Source organism: Engystomops pustulosus, unplaced genomic scaffold (assembly GCF_040894005.1).
Source record: "Engystomops pustulosus unplaced genomic scaffold, aEngPut4.maternal MAT_SCAFFOLD_407, whole genome shotgun sequence".
NCBI lineage: Eukaryota > Metazoa > Chordata > Amphibia > Anura > Leptodactylidae > Engystomops > Engystomops pustulosus.
In genome coordinates this window covers 50,001-69,058 of record NW_027285286.1, presented here as the reverse complement: position 1 = coordinate 69,058, position 19,058 = coordinate 50,001, and positions in this window count along the sequence as shown.

The window sequence follows — 19,058 nt, the reverse complement described above, 5'->3', positions numbered from 1 at the left end:
AGGTCCCGGGGAGGAATAATGCCCATGGAAGTAAGAGCTCCTACTTCCAAAGGGGCAAGTCAGCGGGAGAAGCCACTTGGCCTATCCGGCAAAGAGTCACTGTTCCCCGGCTACACTTGGCAGTAGGTCCCCGGGGAGGAATAATGACCATGAAGTAAGAGCTCCTACTTCCAAAGGGGCAAGTCAGCGGGAGAAGCCACTTGGCCTATCCGGCCAAGAGTCACTGTTCCCCGGCCACACTTGGCAGTAGGTCCCGGGGAGGAATAATGCCCATGGAAGTAAGAGCTCCTACTTCCAAAGGGGCAAGTCAGCGGGAGAAGCCACTTGGCCTATCCGGCCAAGAGTCACTGTTCCCCGGCCACACTTGGCAGTAGGTCCCGGGAGGAATAATGCCCATGGAAGTAGGAGCTCCTACTTCCAAAGGGGCAAGTCAGCGGGAGAAGCCACTTGGCCTACCCGGCCAAGAGTCACTGTTCCCCGGCCACACTTGGCAGTAGGTCCCGGGGAGGAATAATGCCCATGGAAGTAGGAGCTCCTACTTCCAAAGGGGCAAGTCAGCGGGAGAAGCCACTTGGCCTATCCGGCCAAGAGTCACTGTCCCCCGGCCACACTTGGGCAGTAGGTCCCGGGGAGGAATAATGCCCATGGAAGTAGGAGCTCCTACTTCCAAAGGGGCAAGTCAGCGGGAGAAGCCACTTCGCCTACCCGGCAAGTGTCACTGTCCCCCGGCCAGACTTGGCGGCAAGTCCCCGGGGAGGAATAATGCCCATGGAAGTAGGAGCTCACTTGGCTCTAAGTCTTCGAGAGGTATAATGCCCATGGAAGTAAAGAGCTCCTACTTCCAAAGGGGCAAGTCAGCGGGAGAAGCCACTTCGCCTACCCGGCCAAGTGTCACTGTCCCCGGCCAGACTTGGCGGCAAGTCCCGGGGGAGGAATAATGCCCATGGAAGTAGGAGCTCCTACTTCCGAAGGGGCAAGTCAGCGGGAGAAGCCACTTCGCCTACCCGGCCAAGTGTCACTGTCCCCCGGCCAGACTTGGCGGCAAGTCCCGGGGAGGAATAATGCCCATGGAAGTAGGAGCTCACTTGGCTCTAAGTCTTCGAGAGGTATAATGCCCATGGAAGTAAGAGCTCCTACTTCCAAAGGGGCAAGTCAGCGGGAGAAGCCACTTCGCCCTACCCGGCCAAGTGTCACTGTCCCCCGGCCAGACTTGGCGGCAAGTCCCGGGGAGGAATAATGCCCATGGAAGTAGGAGCTCCTACTTCCAAAGGGGCAAGTCAGCGGGAGAAGCCACTTGGCCTATCCGGCCAAGAGTCACTGTTCCCCGGCCACACTTGGCAGGAGGTCCCGGGGAGGAATAATGCCCATGGAAGTAGGAGCTCCTACTTCCAAAGGGCAAGTCAGCGGGAGAAGCCACTTGGCCTATCCGGCCAAGAGTCACTGTTCCCCGGCCACACTTGGCAGTAGGTCCCGGGGAGGAATAATGCCCATGGAAGTAGGAGCTCCTACTTCCAAAGGGGCAAGTCAGCGGGAGAAGCCACTTGGCCTAACCGGCCAAGAGTCACTGTTCCCCGGCCACACTTGGCAGTAGGTCCCGGGGAGGAATAATGCCCATGGAAGTAGGAGCTCCTACTTCCAAAGGGGCAAGTCAGCGGGAGAAGCCACTTGGCCTATCCGGCCAAGAGTCACTGTTCCCCGGCCACACTTGGCAGTAGGTCCCGGGGAGGAATAATGCCCATGGAAGTAGGAGCTCCTACACCCAAAGGGGCAAGTCAGCGGGAGAAGCCACTTGGCCTAACCGGCCAAGAGTCACTGTTCCCCGGCCACACTTGGCAGTAGGTCCCGGGGAGGAATAATGCCCATGGAAGTAGGAGCTCCTACTTCCAAAGGGCAAGTCAGCGGGAGAAGCCACTTGGCCTATCCGGCCACATGTCACTGTTCCCCGGCCACACTTGGCAGTAGGTCCCGGGGAGGAATAATGCCCATGGAAGTAGGAGCTCCTACTTCCAAAGGGGCAAGTCAGCGGGAGAAGCCACTAGTTCTATCCGGCCAAGAGTCACTGTTCCCCGGCCACACTTGGCAGTAGGTCCCGGGGAGGAATAATGCCCATGGAAGTAGGAGCTCACTTGGCTCTAAGTCTTCGAGAGGTATAATGCCCATGGAAGTAAGAGCTCCTACTTCCAAAGGGGCAAGTCAGCGGGAGAAGCCACTTCGCCTACCCGGCCAAGTGTCACTGTCCCCCGGCCAGACTTGGCGGCAAGTCCCGGGGAGGAATAATGCCCATGGAAGTAGGAGCTCCTACTTCCAAAGGGGCAAGTCAGCGGGAGAAGCCACTTCGCCTACCCGGCCAAGTGTCACTGTCCCCCCGGCCAGACTTGGCGGCAAGTCCCGGGGAGGAATAATGCCCATGGAAGTAGGAGCTCTCCTTCCAAAGGGGCAAGTCAGCGGGAGAAGCCACTTCGCCTACCCGGCCAAGTGTCACTGTCCCCCGGCCAGACTTGGCGGCAAGTCCCGGGGAGGAATAATGCCCATGGAAGTAGGAGCTCACTTGGCTCTAAGTCTTCGAGAGGTATAATGCCCATGGAAGTAAGAGCTCCTACTTCCAAAGGGGCAAGTCAGCGGGAGAAGCCACTTCGCCTACCCGGCCAAGTGTCACTGTCCCCCGGCCAGACTTGGCGGCAAGTCCCGGGGAGGAATAATGCCCATGGAAGTAGGAGCTCCTACTTCCAAAGGGGCAAGTCAGCGGGAGAAGCCACTTCGCCTACCCGGCCAAGTGTCACTGTCCCCCGGCCAGACTTGGCGGCAAGTCCCGGGAGGAATAATGCCCATGGAAGTAGGAGCTCCTCCTTCCAAAGGGGCAAGTCAGCGGGAGAAGCCACTTCGCCTACCCGGCCAAGTGTCACTGTCCCCCGGCCAGACTTGGCGGCAAGTCCCGGGGAGGAATAATGCCCATGGAAGTAGGAGCTCCTACTTCCAAAGGGGCAAGTCAGCGGGAGAAGCCACTTCGCCTACCCGGCCAAGTGTCACTGTCCCCCGGCCAGACTTGGCGGCAAGTCCCGGGGAGGAATAATGCCCATGGAAGTAGGAGCTCCTACTTCCAAAGGGGCAAGTCAGCGGGAGAAGCCACTTCGCCTACCCGGCCAAGTGTCACTGTCCCCGGCCAGACTTGGCGGCAAGTCCCGGGGAGGAATAATGCCCATGGAAGTAGGAGCTCCTACTTCCAAAGGGCAAGTCAGCGGGAGAAGCCACTTCGCCTACCCGGCCAAGTGTCACTGTCCCCCGGCCAGACTTGGCGGCAAGTCCCGGGGAGGAATAATGCCCATGGAAGTAGGAGCTCACTTGGCTCTAAGTCTTCGAGAGGTATAATGCCCATGGAAGTAAGAGCTCCTACTTCCAAAGGGGCAAGTCAGCGGGAGAAGCCACTTCGCCTACCCGGCCAAGTGTCACTGTCCCCCGGCCAGACTTGGCGGCAAGTCCCGGGGAGGAATAATGCCCCATGGAGCTCGGGCAGACTAGAAGTAACCTCGTCTGCCCGCTGGAGGGCGCCCTTCCCGGAGCGGAGGGGACCCCCTTGGCCACAAAGTGCAAGCCGAGTTTGGAGCTCGAAACCCGGCCACGCTTGGTCGTAGGTCCCGGTGAGGAACATGGCCATGGAAGTCGGAGCTCAAACCTCCAAATTGACCTCAGCGGGAGCACTTGCTGAGGCTGCCCGGGCATGGGTTACTGTTCCCCGGGCACACTTGGTCGTAGGTCCAAGTGTGGAACGTGTCCATGGAAGTTGAAGTGAAGAGAACCGCGAAAGGGAGTTTTTGCGCGAAGCCGCGGCCGAGGAGGGCTCACCGATCCCGGCGTGATTTCTGCCAGGCCCGGTACCCAAACCGAACTCCGCATGGTGGCTGGATCCGCGACCCTGGAACCCTGGGCCGGGAGCCTAGGGGCGAGAGGGGCCCCATGGAGCTCGGGCAGACTAGAAGTACCCTCGTCTGCCCGCTGGAGGGCGCCCTTCCGGAGCGGAGGGGACCCCCCAAGCGACCAAGTGCAAGCCGAGTTTGGAGCTCGAAACTCGGCCACACTTGGTAGTATGTCCCGGTGAGGAACATGCCCATGGAAGTAAGAGCTCAGCGGGAGCAGCCACTCAGGCTACCCGGGAATGTGTCACTGTCCCCCGGCAAGACTTGGCGGCAGGTCCCGGGGAGGAATAGTGCTCATGGAAGTAGCTCAGCGGGAGCAGCCACTCAGGCTACCCGGGAATGTGTCACTGTCCCCCGGCCAGACTTGGCGGCAGGTCCCGGGGAGGAATAGTGCTCATGGAAGTAGCTCAGCGGGAGCAGCCACTCAGGCTACCCGGGAATGTGTCACTGTCCCTCGGCCACACTTGGTCGTTGATTCCTGATGAGGAACATGCCCATGGCACTAAAGAGTGCAGCGGGAGCAGCCGCTCAGGCTACCCGGGAATGTGTCACTGTCCCCGGCCAGACTTGGCGGCAGGTCCCGGGGAGGAATAGTGCCCATGGAAGTCGGAGCTCCAACCTCCAAGTTGACCTCAGCGGGAGCAGCCGCTGAGGCTACCCGGGCATGGGTGACTGTTCCCCGGCCACACTTGGTCGGAGGTCCCGTGTGGAACATGCCCATGGAAGTTGAAGGGAAGAGAACCGCGAAAGGGAGTTTGGAGGCTGAGCCGCGGCCGAGGAGGTCTCACCGATCCCGGCGTGATTCCAGCCAGGCCCGGTACCCTATACCGAACTCGACAGGGTGGCTGTATCCGGGACCCTGGAACCCTGGGCGGGGAGCCTAGGGGCGAGAGGGGCCCCATGGAGCTCGGGCAGACTAGAAGTACCCTCGTCTGCCCGCTGGAGGGCGCCCTTCCCGGAGCGGGAGGGGACCCCCCAAGCGACCAAGTGCAAGCCGAGTTTGGAGCTCGAAACCCGGCCACACTTGGTAGTTGGTCCCCGGTGAGGAACATGCCCATGGAAGTAAGAGCTCAGCGGGAGCAGCCACTCAGGCTACCCGGCAATGTGTCACTGTCCCCCGGCCAAGACTTGGCGGCAAGTCCGGGGAGGAATAGTGCCCATGGAAGTAGCTCAGCGGGAGCAGCTGCTGAGGCTACCCGGGAATGTGTCACTGTCCCCCGGCCAGACTTGGCGGCAGGTCCCGGGGAGGAATAGTGCTCATGGAAGTAGCTCAGCGGGAGCAGCTGCTGAGGCTACCCGGGAATGTGTCACTGTCCCTGGGCCACACTTGGTCGTTGGTTCCTGATGAGGAACATGCCCATGGAAGTAAGAGTTCAGCGGGAGAAGCCGCTCAAGCTACCCGGGAATGTGTCACTGTCCCCCGGCCAGACTTGGCGGCAGGTCCCGGGGAGGAACAGTGCCCATGGAAGTCGGAGCTCCAACCTCCAAGTTGACCTCAGCGGGAGCACTTGCTGAGGCTACCCGGGCATGGGCGACTGTTCCCCGGCCACACTTGGTCGGAGGTCCCGGTGTGGAACATGCCCATGGAAGTTGAAGGGAAGAGAACCGCGAAAGGGAGTCTGGAGGCTGAGCCGCGGCCGAGGAGGTCTCACCGATCCCGGCGTGATTCCAGCCAGGCCCGGTACCCTATACCGAACTCGACAGGGTGGCTGTATCCGGGACCCTGGAACCCTGGGCGGGGAGCCCTAGGGGCGAGAGGGGCCCCATGGAGCTCGGGCAGACTAGAAGTACCCTCGTCTGCCGCTGGAGGGCGCCCTTCCGGAGCGGAGGGGACCCCCCAAGCGACCAAGTGCAAGCCGAGTTTGGAGCTCGAAACCCGGCCACACTTGGTAGTATGTCCCGGTGAGGAACATGCCCATGGAAGTAAGAGCTCAGCGGGAGCAGCCACTCAGGCTACCCGGGAATGTGTCACTGTCCCCCGGCCAAGACTTGGCGGCAAGTCCCGGGGAGGAATAGTTCCCATGGAAGTAGCTCAGCGGGAGCAGCTGCTGAGGCTACCCGGGAATGTGTCACTGTCCCCCGGCAGACTTGGCGGCAGGTCCGGGGAGGAATAGTGCTCATGGAAGTAGCTCAGCGGGAGCAGCTGCTGAGGCTACCCGGGAATGTGTCACTGTCCCTGGGCCACACTTGGTCGTTGGTTCCTGATGAGGAACATGCCCATGGAAGTAAGAGTTCAGCGGGGAGAAGCCGCTCAAGCTACCCGGGAATGTGTCACTGTCCCCCGGCCAGACTTGGCGGCAGGTCCCGGGGAGGAACAGTGCCCATGGAAGTCGGAGCTCCAACCTCCAAGTTGACCTCAGCGGGAGCACTTGCTGAGGCTACCCGGGCATGGGCGACTGTTCCCGGCCACACTTGGTCGGAGGTCCCGGTGTGGAACATGCCCATGGAAGTTGAAGGGAAGAGAACCGCGAAAGGGAGTTTGGAGGCTGAGCCGCGGCCGAGGAGGTCTCACCGATCCCGGCGTGATTCCAGCCAGGCCCGGTACCCTATACCGAACTCGACAGGGTGGCTGTATCCGGGACCCTGGAACCCTGGGCGGGGAGCCTAGGGGCGAGAGGGGCCCCATGGAGCTCGGGCAGACTAGAAGTACCCTCGTCTGCCCGCTGGAGGGCGCCCTTCCCGGAGCGGAGGGGACCCCCCAAGCGACCAAGTGCAAGCCGAGTTTGGAGCTCGAAACCCGGCCACACTTGGTAGTTGGTCCCGGTGAGGAACATGCCCATGGAAGTAAGAGCTCAGCGGGAGCAGCCACTCAGGCTACCCGGCAATGTGTCACTGTCCCCCGGCCAAGACTTGGCGGCAAGTCCCGGGGAGGAATAGTGCCCATGGAAGTAGCTCAGCGGGAGCAGCTGCTGAGGCTACCCGGGAATGTGTCACTGTCCCCCGGCCAGACTTGGCGGCAGGTCCCGGGGAGGAATAGTGCTCATGGAAGTAGCTCAGCGGGAGCAGCTGCTGAGGCTACCCGGGAATGTGTCACTGTCCCTGGGCCACACTTGGTCGTTGGTTCCTGATGAGGAACATGCCCATGGAAGTAAGAGTTCAGCGGGAGAAGCCGCTCAAGCTACCCGGGAATGTGTCACTGTCCCCCGGCCAGACTTGGCGGCAGGTCCCGGGGAGGAACAGTGCCCATGGAAGTCGGAGCTCCAACCTCCAAGTTGACCTCAGCGGGAGCACTTGCTGAGGCTACCCGGGCATGGGCGACTGTTCCCCGGCCACACTTGGTCGGAGGTCCCGGTGTGGAACATGCCCATGGAAGTTGAAGGAAGAGAACCGCGAAAGGGAGTCTGGAGGCTGAGCCGCGGCCGAGGAGGTCTCACCGATCCCGGCGTGATTCCAGCCAGGCCCGGTACCCTATACCGAACTCGACAGGGTGGCTGTATCCGGGACCCTGGAACCCTGGGCGGGGAGCCTAGGGGCGAGAGGGGCCCCATGGAGCTCGGGCAGACTAGAAGTACCCTCGTCTGCCCGCTGGAGGGCGCCCTTCCCGGAGCGGAGGGGACCCCCCAAGCGACCAAGTGCAAGCCGAGTTTGGAGCTCGAAACCCGGCCACACTTGGTAGTTGGTCCCGGTGAGGAACATGCCCATGGAAGTAAGAGCTCAGCGGGAGCAGCCACTCAGGCTACCCGGCAATGTGTCACTGTCCCCCGGCCAAGACTTGGCGGCAAGTCCCGGGGAGGAATAGTGCCCATGGAAGTAGCTCAGCGGGAGCAGCTGCTGAGGCTACCCGGGAATGTGTCACTGTCCTGGGCCACACTTGGTCGTTGGTTCCTGATGAGGAACATGCCCATGGAAGTAAGAGTTCAGCGGGAGAAGCCGCTCAAGCTACCCGGGAATGTGTCACTGTCCCCCGGCCAGACTTGGCGGCAGGTCCCGGGGAGGAACAGTGCCCATGGAAGTCGGAGCTCCAACCTCCAAGTTGACCTCAGCGGGAGCACTTGCTGAGGCTACCCGGGCATGGGCGACTGTTCCCCGGCCACACTTGGTCGGAGGTCCCGGTGTGGAACATGCCCATGGAAGTTGAAGGAAGAGAACCGCGAAAGGGAGTTTGGAGGCTGAGCCGCGGCCGAGGAGGTCTCACCGATCCCGGCGTGATTCCAGCCAGGCCCGGTACCCTATACCGAACTCGACAGGGTGGCTGTATCCGGGACCCTGGAACCCTGGGCGGGGGAGCCTAGGGGCGAGAGGGGCCCCATGGAGCTCGGGCAGACTAGAAGTACCTCGTCTGCCCGCTGGAGGGCGCCCTTCCCGGAGCGGAGGGGACCCCCCAAGCGACCAAGTGCAAGCCGAGTTTGGAGCTCGAACCCGGCCACACTTGGTAGTATGTCCCGGTGAGGAACATGCCCATGGAAGTGAGAGCTCAGCGGGAGCAGCCACTCAGGCTACCCGGGAATGTGTCACTGTCCCCCGGCCAAGACTTGGCGGCAAGTCCCGGGGAGGAATAGTGCCCATGGAAGTAGCTCAGCGGGAGCAGCCACTCAGGCTACCCGGGAATGTGTCACTGTCCCCCGGCCAAGACTTGGCGGCAAGTCCCGGGGAGGAATAGTGCCCATGGAAGTAGCTCAGCGGGAGCAGCCACTCAGGCTACCCGGGAATGTGTCACTGTCCCTCGGCCACACTTGGTCGTAGGTCCCGGTGAGGAACATGCCCATGGAAGTCGGAGCTCCAACCTCCAACCGGGTGAAGCCTCCGAGAGCTAGCCGGGAATAGGGCGCCAATCCCGGCTACCGCCCTCCAGGCTTGCCCCGGTCGAAAGACCTACGTCCTCGCACCAGCACAAGCGCAAAAATTTTCTAAGTGTGGGAGAACCGAGGACCCGCCCGGTGGCACTCTGCCTCTCGCTGCCGCCCTCCTGGAAGCGTCCTCGGTCACTGTGTGTGCGGCAGATATCAGAGCTCCGGAAAGGTGAAAAAGAACCGGTAAGAGGGCGAATCCGGCAGCTCCCTGCCGGGCGAGGACCACCGCGAGCGGCGGGGACGTCAGACGGGAGACGCGCGGCGGACCTTCCGTCGGAGTGCCTGGGATTTTGACCTCGGAGAAGTTCGAAAAAATTATGCGGTCGGAGCTGTCTGCCCCGGCCGGGGAAGGCTCACCGCCGGCGGCTGCCAACCCCTGGCTTGCCCGCTGGATGCCCTTTCGGAGGCTGCTGAAAAAGAACTGTCAGGCGGGCACCTCTCGGAAGAACCGCAGACCAAAACGACCGGTAAAAATTTTTGGGCGATCCGACACGTAGTGCACCTTCGGCGGCAGAGAAAAGCAGCAAAAATACCGGTCAGAGAAGGGGAGTTTTGGTCGACTCTGCCAGGTTTTTGCACTAAGTCAGATCCGTAATGCCAGCGGGACTGAGTCGCTTTTGCGTGCCGTGGTCCTGGAGGCCTGCTCGGACAGAGCGGTCCTTCGGGTCCCGCGGGAAGGGGCATTTCATGTTCCTCTGCGGGAGGTGATCCATTTTCTGCGGGAAATGGCGAGCCCCTTCGGCTACAAGAGTGTGTAGGTCCCGCTCAACAGTCTACGTCCTTAACCATCGGGGACTTTGTAGATTTTGCCCAAAATCGCTCTCCGCAGAACAGAGCGTGAGGTCTCCGCGGCGGAGGCCGGAAAAGGTGCGAGGTGAGCGGCATGGTATGACTGGGCTCGTGCCGCTCACTGCTACCCGGAGCGTGGCGCCCTCCGGGTAAAAAGCTAGCCGGGGCGAGTAGGTGGGTTGACGGGCGCATAAGCAACGCCGTCCCCGCCGTACAAGGTGCCGGTGGCCTGGCGAACCACCGGCGTAAGGCTAGCCAGGGCGTACCGCGGGGCAGAGGGCGCATAAGCCACGCTCTCTCTCCATCCCACCAGCACAAGCGAAAAATTTTCAAAGTGTGGGAGAACCGGCTTCCCGACCGGTGGCACTCTGCCTCTCTCTGCCGCCCTCCTGGAAGCGTCCTCGGTCACTCGGAGTACGGCAGATTTAAGAGCTCCGGAATGGTGAAAAAGAACCGGAGAGAGGGCGACTCCGGCTTCTCTCTGCCGGGCGAGGACCACCGCAGGCGGCGGGGACCTCTGACAGGAGGCGGCGCTGCGGGCAGGCTTTCTAAGTGCCTGGGCTTTTGGCCTCGGCGAAAGTCGAAAAAATTATGCGGTCGGAGCTTTCTGCCCCGGCCGGGGAAGGCTCACCGCCGGCGGCTGCCAACCCCTGGCTTGCCCGCTGGATGCCCTTTCGGAGGCTGCTGAAAAAGAACTGTCAGGCGGGCACCTCTCGGAAGAACCGCAGACCAAAACGACCGGTAAAAATTTTGGGCGATCCGACCCGTAGTGCACCTTCGGCGGCAGAGAAAAGCAACAAAAATACCGGTCAGAGAAGGGGAGTTTTGGTCGACTCTGCCAGGTTTTTGCACTAAGTCAGATCCGTAATGCCAGCGGGACTGAGTCGCTTTTGCGTGCCGTGGTCCTGGAGGCCTGCTCGGACAGAGCGGTCCTTCGGGTCCCGCGGGAAGGGGCATTTCATGTTCCTCTGCGGGAGGTGATCCATTTTCTGCGGGAAATGGCGAGCCCCTTCGGCTACAAGAGTGTGTAGGTCCCGCTCAACAGTCTACGTCCTTAACCATCGGGGACTTTGTAGATTTTGCCCAAAATCGCTCTCCGCAGAACAGAGCGTGAGGTCTCCGCGGCGGAGGCCGGAAAAGGTGCGAGGTGAGCGGCATGGTATGACTGGGCTCGTGCCGCTCACTGCTACCCGGAGCGTGGCGCCCTCCGGGTAAAAGGCTAGCCGGGGCGAGTAGGTGGGATGACGGGCGCATAAGCAACGCCGTCCCCGCCGTACAAGGTGCCGGTGGCCTGGCGAACCACCGGCGTAAGGCTAGCCAGGGCGTACCGCGGGGCAGAGGGCGCATAAGCCACGCTCTCTCTCCATCCCACCAGCACAAGCGAAATATTTTCAAAGTGTGGGAGAACCGGCTTCCCGACCGGTGGCACTCTGCCTCTCGCTGCCGCCCTCCTGGAAGCGTCCTCGGTCACTCGGAGTACGGCAGATTTAAGAGCTCCGGAATGGTGAAAAAGAACCGGAGAGAGGGCGACTCCGGCTTCTCTCTGCCGGGCGAGGACCACCGCAGGCGGCGGGGACGTCTGACAGGAGACGGCGCTGCGGGCAGGCTTTAAAAGTGCATGGGGTTTTGGCCTCGGCAAAAGTCGAAAAAATTATGCGGTCGGAGCTGTCTGCCCCGGCCGGGGAAGGCTCACCGCCGGCGGCTGCCAACCCCTGGCTTGCCCGCTGGATGGCCTTTCGGAGGCTTCTGAAAAAGAACTGTCAGGCGGGCACCTCTCGGAAGAACCGCAGACCAAAACGACCGGTAAAAATTTTGGGCGATCCGACCCGTAGTGCACCTTCGGCGGCAGAGAAAAGCAACAAAAATACCGGTCAGAGAAGGGGAGTTTTGGTCGACTCTGCCAGGTTTTTGCACTAAGTCAGATCCGTAATGCCAGCGGGACTGAGTCGCTTTTGCGTGCCGTGGTCCTGGAGGCCTGCTCGGACAGGGCGGTCCTTTCGGGTCCCGCGGGAAGGGGCATTTCATGTTCCTCTGCGGGAGGTGATCCATTTTCTGCGGGAAATGGCGAGCCCCTTCGGCTACAAGAGTGTGTAGGTCCCGCTCAACAGTCTACGTCCTTAACCATCGGGGACTTTGTAGATTTTGGTCAAGATCGCCCCCCGCATGTCCTAGCGGGAGGTCTCCGCGGCGGAGGCCGGAAAAGGTGCGAGGTGAGCGGCATGGTATGACTGGGCTCGTGCCGCTCACTGCTACCCGGAGCGTGGCGCCCTCCGGGTAAAAGGCTAGCCGGGGCGAGTAGGTGGGATGACGGGCGCATAAGCAACGCCGTCCCCGCCGTACAAGGTGCCGGTGGCCTGGCGAACCACCGGCGTAAGGCTAGCCAAGGGCGTACCGCGGGGCAGAGGGCGCATAAGCCACGCTCTCTCTCCATCCCACCAGCACAAGCGAAAAATTTTCAAAGTGTGGGAGAACCGGCTTCCCGACCGGTTGCACTCTGCCTCTCGCTGCCGCCGTCCTGGAAGCGTCCTCGGTCACTCGGAGTACGGCAGATTTAAGAGCTCCGGAATGGTGAAAAAGAACCGGAGAGAGGGCGACTCCGGCTTCTCTCTGCCGGGCGAGGACCACCGCAGGCGGCGGGGACGTCTGACAGGAGACGGCGCTGCGGGCAGGCTTTAAAAGTGCATGGGGTTTTGGCCTCGGAGAAAGTCGAAAAAATTATGCGGTCGGAGCTGTCTGCCCCGGCCGGGGAAGGCTCACCTCCGGCGGCTGCCAACCCCTGGCTTGCCCGCTGGATGGCCTTTCGGAGGCTGCTGAAAAAGAACTGTCAGGCGGGCACCTCTCGGAAGAACCGCAGACCAAAACGACCGGTAAAAATTTTGGGCGATCCGACCCGTAGTGCACCTTCGGCGGCAGAGAAAAGCAACAAAAATACCGGTCAGAGAAGGGGAGTTTTGGTCGACTCTGCCAGGTTTTTGCACTAAGTCAGATCCGTAATGCCAGCGGGACTGAGTCGCTCTTGCGTGCCGTGGTCCTGGAAGCCTGCTCGGACAGAGTGGTCCTTCGGGTCCCGCGGGAAGGGGCATTTCATGTTCCTCTGCGGGAGGTGATCCATTTTCTGCGGGAAATGGCGAGCCCCTTCGGCTACAAGAGTGTGTAGGTCCCGCTCAACAGTCTACGTCCTTAACCATCGGGGACTTTGTAGATTTTGCCCAAAATCGCTCTCCGCAGAACAGAGCGGGAGGTCTCCGCGGCGGAGGCCGGAAAAGGTGCGAGGTGAGCGGCATGGTATGACTGGGCTCGTGCCGCTCACTGCTACCCGGAGCGTGGCGCCCTCCGGGTAAAAGGCTAGCCGGGGCGAGTAGGTGGATTGACGGGCGCATAAGCAACGCCGTCCCCGCCGTACAAGGTGCCGGTGGCCTGGCGAACCACCGGCGTAAGGCTAGCCAAGGGCGTACCGCGGGGCAGAGGGCGCATAAGCCACGCCGTCCCCGCTGTACAAGGTGCCGGTGGCCTGGCGAACCACCGGCGTAAGGCTAGCCAAGGGCGTACCGCGGGGCAGAGGGCGCATAAGCCACGCTCTCTCTCCATCCCACCAGAACAAGCGAAAAAATTTCAAAGTGTGGGAGAACCGGCTTCCCGACCGGTGGCACTCTGCCTCTCGCTGCCGCCCTCCTGGAAGCGTCCTCGGTCACTCGGTGTCCGGCAGATTTCAGAGCTCCGGAATGGTGAAAAAGAACCGGTGAGAGGGCGAATCCGGCTTCTCTCTGCCGGGCGAGGACCACCGCAGGCGGCAAGGGACGTCTGCCAGGAGACGGCGCTGCGGGCAGGCTTTAAAAGTGCATGGGGTTTTGGCCTCGGCGAAAGTCGAAAAAATTTTGCGGTCGGAGCTGTCTGCCCCGGCCGGGGAAGGCTCACCGCCGGCGGCTGCCAACCCCTGGCTTGCCCGCTGGATGCCCTTTCGGAGGCTGCTGAAAAAGAACTGTCAGGCGGGCACCTCTCGGAAGAACCGCAGACCAAAACGACCGGTAAAAATTTTGGGCGATCCGATCCTCAGTGCACCTTCGGCGGCAGAGAAAAGCAACAAAAACACCGGTCAAAGAAGGGAGGTTTTGGTCGACTCTGCCTGGTTTTTGCACAAAGTCAGATCCGTAATGCCAGCGGGACTGAGTCGCTTTTGCGTGCCGTGGTCCTGGAGGCCTGCTCGGACAGAGCGGTCCTTCGGGTCCCGCGGGAAGGGGCATTTCATGTTCCTCTGCGGGAGGTGGTCCATTTTCTGCGGGAAATGGCGAGCCCCATCGGCTACAAGAGTGTGTAGGTCCCGCTCAACAGTCTACGTCCTTAACCATCGGGGACTTTGTAGATTTTGGCAGAAATCGCCCCCCGCAGGTCCTAGCGGGAGGTCTCCGCGGCGGAGGCCGGAGAGGGCGCGAGGTGAGCGGCATGGTATGACTGGGTTCGTGCCGCTCACTGGTACCCGGAGCGTGGCGCCCTCCGGGTAAAAGGCTAGCCGGGGCGAGTAGGTGGGTTGACGGGCGCATAAGCCACGCCGTCCCCGCCGTACAAGGTGCCGGTGGCCTGGCGAACCACCGGCGTAAGGCCAGCCAGGGCGGACCGCGGGGCAGAGGGCGCATAAGCCACGCTCTCTCTCCATCCCACCAGAACAAGCGAAAAATTTTCAAAGTGTGGGAGAACCGGCGACCCGACCGGTGGCACTCTGCCTCTCGCTGCCGCCCTCCTGGAAGCGTCCTCGGTCACTCGGTGTCCGGCAGATTTCAGAGCTCCGGAATGGTGAAAAAGAACCGGAGAGGGGGCGACTCCGGCTTCTCTCTGCCGGGCGAGGACCACCGCAGGCGGCAAGGGACGTCTGACAGGAGACGGCGCTGCGGGCAGGCTTTAAAAGTGCATGGGGTTTTGGCCTCGGCGAAAGTCGAAAAAATTTTGCGGTCGGAGCCGTCTGCCCCGGCCGGGGAAGGCTCACCGCCGGCGGCTGCCAACCCCTGGCTTGCCCGCTGGATGGCCTTTCGGAGGCTGCTGAAAAAGAACTGTCAGGCGGGCACCTCTCGGAAGAACCGCAGACCAAAACGACCGGTAAAAATTTTGGGCGATCCGACCCTCAGTGCACCTTCGGCGGCAGAGAAAAGCATCAAAAATACCGGTCAAAGAAGCGAGGTTTTGGTCGACTCTGCCAGGTTTTTGCACAAAGTGTTGGCATCGTGCGGCGTCGCGCTTTGCCGTACCGTATCCCCAATGGAGCGGCGCCCGGCGGGGTAGGCTAGCCATGTGAGGTCGAGGGCGGGAGGACGGGACGTAAGCCAGGCCGTTCTCCACAAGAAATTCCGGACGCGGAGACCCCTTCTCCGCCCTACGGTCCCCAATGGGGTGGCGCCCGGCGGGTGAGGCTAGCCATGGGAGGACGGGACGTAAGCCAGGCCGTTCTCCACAAGAAATTCCGTACGCGGAGACCCCTTCTCCGCCCTACGGTCCCCAATGGGGTGGCGCCCGGCGGGTGAGGCTAGCCATGTGAGGTCGAGGGCGGGAGGACGGGACGTAAGCCAGGCCGTTCTCCACAAGTAAATTCCGGACGCGGAGACCCCTTCTCCGCCCTACGGTCCCCAATGGGGTGGCGCCCGGCGGGTGAGGCTAGCCGTGTGAGGTCGAGGGCGGGAGGACGGGACGTAAGCCAGGCCGTTCTCCACAAGTAAATTCCGGACGCGGAGACCCCTTCTCCGCCCTACGGTCCCCAATGGGGTGGCGCCCGGCGGGTGAGGCTAGCCATGTGAGGTCGAGGGCGGGAGGACGGGACGTAAGCCAGGCCGTTCTCCACAAGTAAATTCCGGACGCGGAGACCCCTTCTCCGCCCTACGGTCCCCAATGGGGTGGCTCCCGGCGGGTGAGGCTAGCCATGTGAGGTCGAGGGCGGGAGGACGGGACGCAAGCCAGGCCGTTCTCCACAAACTCCCAGCGGTAGAGTCTCGGCTCTCCGCTCTTTTGATCGATCTGACACAGCGCGATCCGGCGGGGCAGGGCACTTTGCTCGGTCAGGGGTATTGGCCCCGGCCGGTTTATGGTAAAGCGTTCCTTAGCCTCAGTCTTGGTCGCGCATCAATCCCCCGCTCCCCGTGAGCGGCTGTGGTCCTCTGCCTAAGGTTGTGTAGCGCGGTGCCAGTGTGGTCCTCGCACGGCCCCGCTCCTGCCACAGCGGTAGGACTCTCTGCTTCGGCTGAGGTTTGCTACGAAGCGTATGGAACGGGCGTACTCCACCGTACCGTGGGTGGGGGGCGGCGGCGGCGGCGGCAGCGTCCAGCGCGGAGCTCCGGCTCCCGCGGCAGCGCCTCGCCTAGTGTCCCTCGGGCAAGTCCAATCGCCCCCCGCCCGGTCGGAGAGCGCAGACACACCTCTGTGTCCACGGTTTATTTCCGCAGCACGAAAAGGGACGGCTCCCGCCTGCTCCTCGCGGCGGCGACGAGGCTTAGACCCACCGTGGCGTATCCGCGGTAGGTATGCTCGTCGGTCGGAGGAGCGGTTGCGGTCGAGTGGTCCCCAGTGTACCCTGTTAGCGCTGCCCGCCTACGCCTGAAGAGCTGCGGACCGAGAAAAAGGTTCGCTCCGCTGCTGACGGCGAAGCGCGCGGCACGCCGCGGAAGAGGAAGGGAGCGGTCGCCCCCGGGGCGGCTCCCCTCCGAGTCCGGCAGAAGCAGAGATTGTAGCGGAGGGGGGGGTTTCTAAATTCCCCGGGCGTGTTATCCCCAGCGGTAGCCTTTGAACTCTTCAACCGCAAGCACGATCGCACGTTCACAGCACCCGTCACTAGGAGCCGGGCCAGAGGCGGGCGGCAGACGAAACCGACATGAGCGCTTAAGGGTATTGCACCCCCGGCGCCCAGACCCTGGAAATTGAGTCTGCCCCCAAAGCCCACCCGCGTCCTCCTTGGCGCTCCCGGAGTACATGGTCGTAGATGGGCCATCGGTCGCTAATGCCAAACTGCGTCCCAGGGGTGCGTCCCCTCTGACCAACGGCAGACCCATCCCTCTCGCCAATCCGCGGATCCCCGCCAGGTCCCGAACAGGGCTCGTCCTTTAGCGTTTCAAATGCGCCCTCCCCGCCATACGAGGGGTTGAGGACCGTAGCCTTCCCTTACGAGAGGCACCAGGGGTGCGCCTGCTCGAGGGCCCGGCCGTGGGCGTAACGCTTGGGCCGCCCGGGGGAGTCGGTAGACCATGGGAGACCAACACTCGCACACGAACGTTGCCCGTGCTTTTGTGGAAGAGAGCTTCTTGCGAGGTTGTCGCTGCGGTGGCGCCCGGACAAACCCTATCCCTAAAACTTCTGGGGAATTGGCGTCTAAGCCTGCACCCTGCACGGTATCCCTGCACCCACGAAGGGGGCCGTGGAAGGCTTGGGGTCGCGCCGGCGAAACCGACCGGATGCCCGGGGTACTGAACCCCCGGGGTCCCACCCTGGAAATTGAGCCGTCCGACCCCGCCACGTCTTCCTAGTGCTCTCCTTGGCTCCCCCGCCTGTGGGCATCGTTAGGGGCTGCGGTCATCAGCGCCGGCTAAGCTTCGGCAACACGGCCGACCCACCCCTTCGGCGCCTGGGGGTGCCTGGTCCCAGTCCGGGCCGTTCCGTAGGGGCGGCTATCCCTTACATGAGGGACTCGGTGCGTCCGCTCGGGCTGCGGGGCTCCGGCTCCGACAGCCGGGGAGCTGGTTTTGACCGCGGGCCTCCACGGGAACCGGCAGGGACCGGACTAGGCGTCAAGCCGAAAATAACCCCGGCACCCTCTGCTTCCAAAGCGAGGGGACCTTTGGCCGAGCGGGGGCACCGGAAGCCGAACCGACCCCAACCCCTCTTCCTACCCCAGGGCTGGGCTGACCAATCCCCTGATCGGGTCTAAAATGGAAGAAGGGGATTCGAGGGAAGGGGCTGGCGGAAGGCAGTTGCCCGACGGAGTAGGCGAAGGCCAGGCCGTTTCCGAGTCCCGAGCAGAGGAGGGCGAACTCGGCTCTTCATCGACCGACGGCGAGGCGAGGGCGGTGGCTGCCGCGGGGAAGACTCCATTGCTCGTCAGCGCGCTAGGAGCGGGGCCGACTGGCTGCTCGGGGTATGGCATCCCCGGGGGCCCACCCTGGAAATCTTCGCTCCTCAGCCGCTGCAGGTTATAAGGTCCCGCCGCGCGTAAGCGCTCAACTCTCCGACCCACGGATGTCGAGCCCATGGTGAGCCGGCCGTTTCGTACGGGGAAAAGGGGTCCTCTGGCCCCACATCGATCGAGGGGGTTTAGATCCGCGGAGGCACGCACCGCGAGGCGAATCGCTGCTTTTCCCCAAGAGGTTAACCTTCAAACCACCGAGTAGGTTCGGGGCAGGGCCGACAGTCTGCACTGGGGTATTGCATCCCTGGTGGGGCGACCCTGGAAATCTCTGCCCCTTTCCACTCTTTCGGTTGGGCCTCTCGTCGGGGCGAGCGTAAGTCGGCAAGCAGACGTGGGAAGAGGCTTCTTACCGGTGACACTCCCTTCGTGAGAGAGGCAGGTACTCGCCCCGGACCCCGGTCCAAATCTGCGCGGGCCGGACGGCCTCGGCCCTAGCCGAAGGCCGCTCCCGCGAAGCCAGGGAGCCGAAAAAATAACCCCGACACCCTCCGCGACCTCGCGTGCTTCCAAAGCGAGGGGAACCTTTGGCCGAGCGGGGCACCCGAAGCCGAACCGACCCCAACCCCTCTTCTTACCCCAGGGCTGGGCTGACCAATCCCCTGATCGGGTCTAAAATGGAAGAAGGGGATTCGAGGGAAGGGGCTGGCGGAAGGCAGTTGCCCGACGGAGTAGGCGAAGGCCAGGCCGTTTCCAAATCCCGAGCCAGAGGAGGGCGAACGACGTTCTTCATCGACCGACGGCGAGGCTAGGGCGAGGGCGGTGGCTGCCGCGGGGAAGACTCCATTGCTTGCCAGCGTGCTAGGAGCGGGGCCGACAGGCTGCTCGGGGTATGGCATCCCCGGGGGCCCACCCTGGAAATCTTCGCTCCTCAGCCGCTGCAGGTTATAAGGTCCCGCCGCGCGTAAGCGCTCAACTCCCCGACCCACGGACGTCGAGCCCATGGTGAGCTGACAGTTTCGTACGGGGAAAAGGGGTCCTCTGGCCCCACATCGATCGAGGGGGTTTAGATCCGCGGAGGCACGCACCGCGAGGCGAATCGCTGCTTTTCCCCAAGAGGTTAACCTTCAAACCACCGAGTAGGTTCGGGGCAGGGCCGACTGTCTGCACTGGGGTATTGCATCCCTGGTGGGGCGACCCTGGAAATCTCTGCCCCTTTCCACTCTTTCGGTTGGGCCTCTCGTCGGGGCGAGCGTAAGTCGGCAAGCAGACGTGGGAAGAGGCTTCTTACCGGTGACACTCCCTTCGTGAGAGAGGCAGGTACTCGCCCCGCACCCCGGTCCAAATCTGCTCGGTCCGGCCGTCGTCGGCCCTAGCCGAAGGCCGCTCCCGCGAAGCCAGGCGATCCGAACCGAGGATCCGCGCGAGCCTTCTCCAAGCCCTCTGCCGGGCGCTGGTGTTGAAAGCGTAGCGGAC